Consider the following 6,980-nt stretch of genomic DNA (forward strand, 5'->3'; position numbering starts at 1 on the left):
TACTCTATCGTTACGAATTTTTTCCTTTGTGAACCTTTTTATCTTGAATTAATAAAAGTTGTCTTTGCTTTTGTTATATCGATTGTATGGTCTTATTATCTTGTTCATATTCTTAATTGCGCATCAACGAATTTTGAAATTTACCCCCAAGGAACTTAAAAACAAAATATTTTTACATCCTCATACATTCATACATACTTCATTTGTATACATTAAAAAGAAAAATATTTTTTCTCCCATACTTTCCCAATATCATTGAACGTGACAACCTGACTCTCCAAACTCGAGCTTAATGCAAGAAGGCCATGGAGAAATTCAAACAAAATCAGGTTGCAATTAGAGAGGATATGGACTCAGTCAAAGGGAATATGGAGGAAATGAAAAACAAGATTGATCAACTCACGAGAGCCATTACCAACATCATGGCAAGAGAGGCTGAGGCTGACAGAAGAAAGGTTGCTTCCGTATCTACCCCTCCACCCGTGGATGGTAACCCTCTGCAAGGATTCACCTATGACATCCAAGGGGGTGAATCTAAGAATAAAACCCTTAATCCTGAAGGGTCTATCCCAACCATTGTTCATAGTGGGGCATCTCGTCCCATGCAAATACCAGTTCCGTAAGACATCTATGTGGATATGAGCCAATAATATAAGGATGAGGATCATAGGGGTATGGCCCAGGAAAGTAAACTAGCTACCCACCCTGCTGTTACTATTGGGGGAAACAAGAGCTGAAGACAAATATAAAATCTTGGAGGAAAGGTTGAGGGTTGTTGAGGGCTTCAATATCTTTGGAGTCGATGTTGTAGGAATGTGCTTGGTACCCAACATGGTTATACCACCGAAATTCAAAATGTCAAATTCCAAAAAATACAAGGGTGTTAGCTGCCCTAAGATTCATCTTCGAATGTTTGTCAGGAAAATGGACGCCTACACGGACGATGAGAAATTAATTATGCACAGTTTCCAAGACAGGCTAAGTGGGACATCCTTAGATTGGTATATGCAACTGGAGAGAATCCATATCAAGACCTGGGAAGACCTAGCCAACGCTTTCTTAAAGCTATACAAGTATAAATTAGATATGGATCCCAACCGCATGCAACTCCAAAATTTATCTCAAAAAAGACGATGAATCTTTCAAGGAGTATGCTCAAATATGGAGGGAACTAGATTCTCACGTGCAACCCCCACTCTTGGAAAACGAGCTAGTTGACATGTTCATGGGTACTCTACAAGGCCCTTACTATAAAATATGATCAATTCAGTGTCTACCATATTTACTGACCTGGTAATAATCAGGAAAATGATTGAGAATGGCTTAAATAGTGGTAAGATTGGAAAACCATCTTCCAATCAAAATAGTAACAAGAGGTACTTCGATAACAATAACCCAAAGAAAAGAGAGACCAATGCTGTTGAAATCAAGGGGGATTCTCAAGTACCATATAATCCTTATGTAGATGTAGTAGTCCCTAATCAATATCCACAACAGGCATACTCTAGGCCTTAAGCACAACAGGATAGGGCACCTCCTTAAGAAAATCAACAAAATGGATATCCCCGAAGGGATCAACAAAGACCATGGAAGGACTTTGACCCCATACCTACAACGTATACTCAGGTTCTACCCTACTTGATTAAGAAGGGGTTGGTAGAGATTAAACCTCTAGCACCTCCGCCAACTTCTCCTCCTCGTGGTTGCGACACTAATACTAGATGCGACTTTCATGTTGGCTCGCCAGGGAATACTTCCAAGAAGTGTTTGGCACTCAATTTAAAAGTTCAAGACTTATTGGATCATAAGATTATCTCTTTTGCTCCAAAAGGTCCAGATGTGAAGGGAAATCCAATGCCATGGTATAACGATCCAACCATCAATGCTATTTAGGGTTTAGAAGATACCATCTTAATCCAGAGGGTAGATCAAGTAAAGAACCTTATATCAAAGATATGGAAAAATATGTCAAAATTTATCAAGGGTAGAGATACACAAGGCTGGGGCAAGCTGTTGGAGATACCTGAGAAGAAGGATCGGCTCAGGCTGGGTTATAAACCAGCTAATGACGGATTTCAGAAGACCAACCAGAAGAAGCTTTGTACACTTCAAAAGACTTTCCATAGTACAAGATATAAGGGTGAAGATCAGGTGGCTTTGGTTGAAGGAGATGAGGGGATACCCAACTTGGTGTGTCACTGCTCACCAAATACAACTCTCAATAATTGGAAGGCCATCGAGATTCCAGAGATGATTTTCAGTTCGAAGTAATTTACGATTTTTTTAATAATAATAAGTCTTTTGTTATGCCCAAGGCAAACAAACAAGCTTTATAGGCCCTTTTTTTTTCAATAACTTATCCATGAATAAAATTGCATTTTTATTTTCAATTAAGACCTCTTTCCTTTCATTTCCAATTTTTCAAAAATGGCAATATCTTTTCATACACTCTCATCCCTTTCAAAATACAATAATAAACAAAAATATTCCTCATGCAGATTAATGAATGAACCTATTGAAAGTGACACTGCTATAATCTCTTACAACTTAGAATTCTCAATTAACCAAGCAGAAGAAGGTGATGAGGACGATTGTGAACTGTCTGGAGAGTTAGCCAGACTGTTGAAGCAAGTGGATATGATCAATCTGGGGACTGAAGAAAACAAGAAAGAGGTTAAGGTTGGTGCTTCCTTATAGGATAATATCAAGAAAATGTTGATTGAGATCCTACATGAATACACATATGTGTTTGTTTGGTCATACCAAGATATGCCAGGACTAGACACAAACATATTTGTACACGAGCTACTGCTCAAACTAGAATGCCTGTCAGTTAAGCAAAAACTGAGGAGAACTAGACTAGACATGTCTCTCAAGATCAGGGATGAGGTCAGAAAACAACTTGACGCAGGGTTCTTAGCCATTGCAAAATATCAAGAATGGGTGGCTAACATTGTGCCAATTTCGAAGAAAGACGACAAGGTCAAAATGTGTGTGGATTATCGGGATTTAAATAAAGCAAGTCCTAAAGACGACTTTCCACTACCACACATCTATGTACTAGTAGATAACACCACTCAGTTCTTAGTCTTCTCATTCATGAATGCATTCTCCTGTTATTAGCAGATAAAGATGGATCCCGTAGACATGGAAAAAACCACGTTTATCACTCCGTGAGGCACCTTCTGTTATAAGGTAATGCCTTTTGGGTTGAAAAATGTTGGGGCAACATAACAAAGTGAAATGGTGACTTATTCCATGATATGATCCATAAAGAAATAGAGGTCTACGTCGACGACATGATTGCCAAATCACAAACTGAAGAGGATCACATAGTCAACCTACGAAAGTTGTTTGATTGTCTAAGGAAGTTCAAGTTACGTCTAAATCCTGCAAAGTGCACTTTTGGGGTCATATCAGGAAAGTTATTGGGGTTCATAGTCAGCCAGAGGGAAATTGAAGTCGGTACTAACAAAGTAAAAGTCATCCAAGAGATGCCATATCCAATAACAAAAAAAGAGGTTTGTGGATTCCTAGGGATATTAAATTACATTGCCATGTTTATCTCACATCTTACAGCCACATGTAAACCAATCTTCAAGTTTCTCAGGAAAAATCAAGCCATCGAGTGGAATGAATATTATCAAAGGGCCTTTGATAAAATAAAGGAATATTTGCAAAAGCCACCTATCTTGGTGCCACCAGTTCCAGGAAGACCACTTATAATGTACCTAATTATGCTTGGGAATTCTATGGGTTATGTACTGGGGCAACAAGATGAGACCAGAATAAAGGAGCACGCAACCTATTAACTAAGCAAGAAATTTACTGATTGTGAATCCTGATATTTGCTCTTGGAGAAAACTTGTTGTGCTCTGGTCTTGGCTACCCGACGTCTCAGACAATACATGTTATGTCATACTACTCTACTAATATCCAGAATGGACCATATCAAGTATATCTTCGAGAAACCTGTCTTAACCGGAAGAATAGCATGATGGCAGATGCTACTAATAGAGTACGACATCCAGTATATCACACAAAAAGCTATAAAAGGGAGTGTGCTAGTGGATCATCTCACGCATCAATCGACATAATATTATCAACCTATACAGTTTGACTTCCCTGACAAAGATATTATGGAAATAAGGGATTGTGAGACCCCAGGTCCCTATGAGGGACCCGAACCAGGATCACGATAGAAACTGGTGTTCAATGGTGCTTGAAACGCAACCGGACATGGAATTGGAGCTATCATAACTTCCCCAATAGGGTACCATATCCATTCACGGCTAGGTTATATTTTATTTGTACTAATAACATGGCAGAATACGAGACATGTATCTTAGGGATTGATGAAGCCATTGACCTGAGAATCAATATCCTAGAAGTATATGGAGACTTAGCTCTCGTCATTAATCAAATCAAGGGAGAATGGGGGACCCATAATGTGAAGCTAATCTGGTATCGATACCACGTCTGAAAGATGATCACCTACTTTGATGATATTACCTTCCACTACATTCCCCGGGAGGAGAATCAACTAGCAAACGCCTTGGCGACTTTGTCATCCATGTTTAAGGTTAAGTGGTACAACGAAGCACCGACTATAAGAATTTACTATTTGGATGAACTTTCCTATTCCATGGCCATAGAGGTATAAGTTGATAATAAATCATGGTTTTATAACATTAAAAAATTCTTTCAGAAATAGGATTATTTTGCAAATGCCTCAAGTGGGGATAAGAAGACACTCAGAAGATTGGCCTCCCAATTTTTTCTCAATGGGGATGTACTTTACAAAAGGAATCGTGACATGGTTTTAATCAGATGTTTGGATGGGTACGAAGCTGACATGGTCATCAAGGAGATTCATGAGGGATCCTTTGGTACTCACGCCAATGGACATTCCATGGCTAAGAAAATTCTCAGAGTGGGATATTACTGAATGACTATGGAAACCTATTGTTTCAAGTATGTCAAGAAGTGTCACAAGTACTAGATTTATGCAGACAAAGTATACGTGCCACCTACCCTCTTGAATGTCCTGACTGCACCATGGTCTTTCTCTATGTGGGGGTATAGACATAATCGGGATGATCGAGCCAAAAGCTGCAAATAGACACCGGTTAATTCTGGTTGCTATTGATTATTTCACTAAATGGGTAGAAGCTGCTTCCTACACCAACGTGACAAAATAAGTAATTGCGCGCTTCATAAAAAAGGAGATCGTTTGTCGCTATGGGGTTCCTAACAAAATTATCATGGATAATGTGTTGAATCTAAACAACAAAGTGATGGATGAGTTTGTTGGTTCTATGTGTTGGCAGCAATTTTGGTAAAACCTAGAATGTTCACAAGTTGTCACAAGTGTAGTCTTGACATAAGATAATTTGTACCTGCAGGATGTTTAAAATGTGAATGTGCAGGATTTTTACTGAGATGTCAGACCCGATGTCATGACATCTGTATACAGAACATTCAGTCTGAATGTTATGTATTATGTGATTGCGTTTTTAATGCTAATCTATGTATGATTAATGAGATGATTGAACGCGCTATCAATCAATAATTACAACTAGATTGGCTTATTTTCAAAAGAGATATAATCAACTATCATGAGAAGATATGAATGGAAAATAGTTTTTGGGTTTTATGATGTCCAAGCCCAGCCAAATGCTTCTATATAAAGGACATGGAAAACCTGGTTTTATACACAAGAAATAACAAACGAAATATTGAAAGAGAATAAGGGTTTCAGTCTTGTGTGGTCGTGTGTATTGTAAGCCATTCATTCATCCATAGATGATTGAATTGGACTGATTTTTGAGTTGTAATTTGTCCACTCTAAGCTTTGAAGCATGAGTGTGTGTTTACTTGATTAAAGCTTTTAACCAAGATCAAGTATGTGTCTTTGAAGAGTGTCTTCTTTTCTTTGTAATTCTTGTTTTATATCACCGATGTGATTGAGGGGGAGTGAGTAGGATCTCATATCTAAGAGTTCTTAGGTAGAAGTCACACGGGTAGAGATTAGGTGAAAAGACTGTAACTTGAAATTGTTTACTGAGAGTCTTTGAACTGATTCTGTTTAGTGGATTTCCTTCCTGGCTTGGTAGCCCCCAAACGTAGGTGAGTTTGCATCGAACTGGGTTAACAATTTCTTGTGTCTCTTGCATTACTGTTCTTTATCTTTTATCCTGTTTGTATTGTTCAGATATTAGTGTCGTGACATTACCTTCGACATCTAATATCTGATACCAGAATTTCAATTGGTATCAGAGCAGGCATCCTGCTCTAGTTCTGGGTGAGATCTAGGGACATTACTTTCTGGTACTATGGATAGAGGCGGAGGATCTGTTCACAGACCACCTATTCTGGATGGATCCAACTATGACTAATGGAAACCTCGAATGGTAGCCTTTCTAAAATCTTTGGATAATAAGGCTTGGAAGACTGTTTTAACAGCCTGGGAACATCCAGTTATTACTAAGGATGGAGAGGCTACAATTGGTAAGAAGGCTGAGGAACAGTGAACAAAGAAGGAAGATGGATCCCAAAAGTGATGAAGGAATATTTATGGGCTACTCAACAAATAGCAGAGCATATAGAGTCTTTAATTCCAGAACAAAAGTAATGATGGAATCTATCAATGTTGTGGTTGATGATCAACAGACTGATGTCACAGACGATGTTGAGACATCTCTAAATGATGCCTCAGCTGATCTACCAGGAAAAAATAATGAGAGTGAACCTTCTCAAGCTGAACCTGAAGCTGACAAAATCAACAAGGGACCCTCCATCAGAATTCAGAAGGATCATCCTAAAGATCTCATTACAGGTGACCCAAATAAAGGGGTCACAACTAGATCAAGGGAAGTGATCTCACATGGGTGTTTTGTGTCCAAGATTGAGCCTAGGAATGTCAAGGAAGCCTTGACTGATGAGTTCTGGATCAATTCCATGCAGGAAGAGTTAGGCCA

The sequence above is a fragment of the Lathyrus oleraceus genome, chromosome 6 (genome assembly GCF_024323335.1).
Source record: "Lathyrus oleraceus cultivar Zhongwan6 chromosome 6, CAAS_Psat_ZW6_1.0, whole genome shotgun sequence".
NCBI classification, from domain to species: Eukaryota; Viridiplantae; Streptophyta; class Magnoliopsida; order Fabales; family Fabaceae; genus Lathyrus; species Lathyrus oleraceus.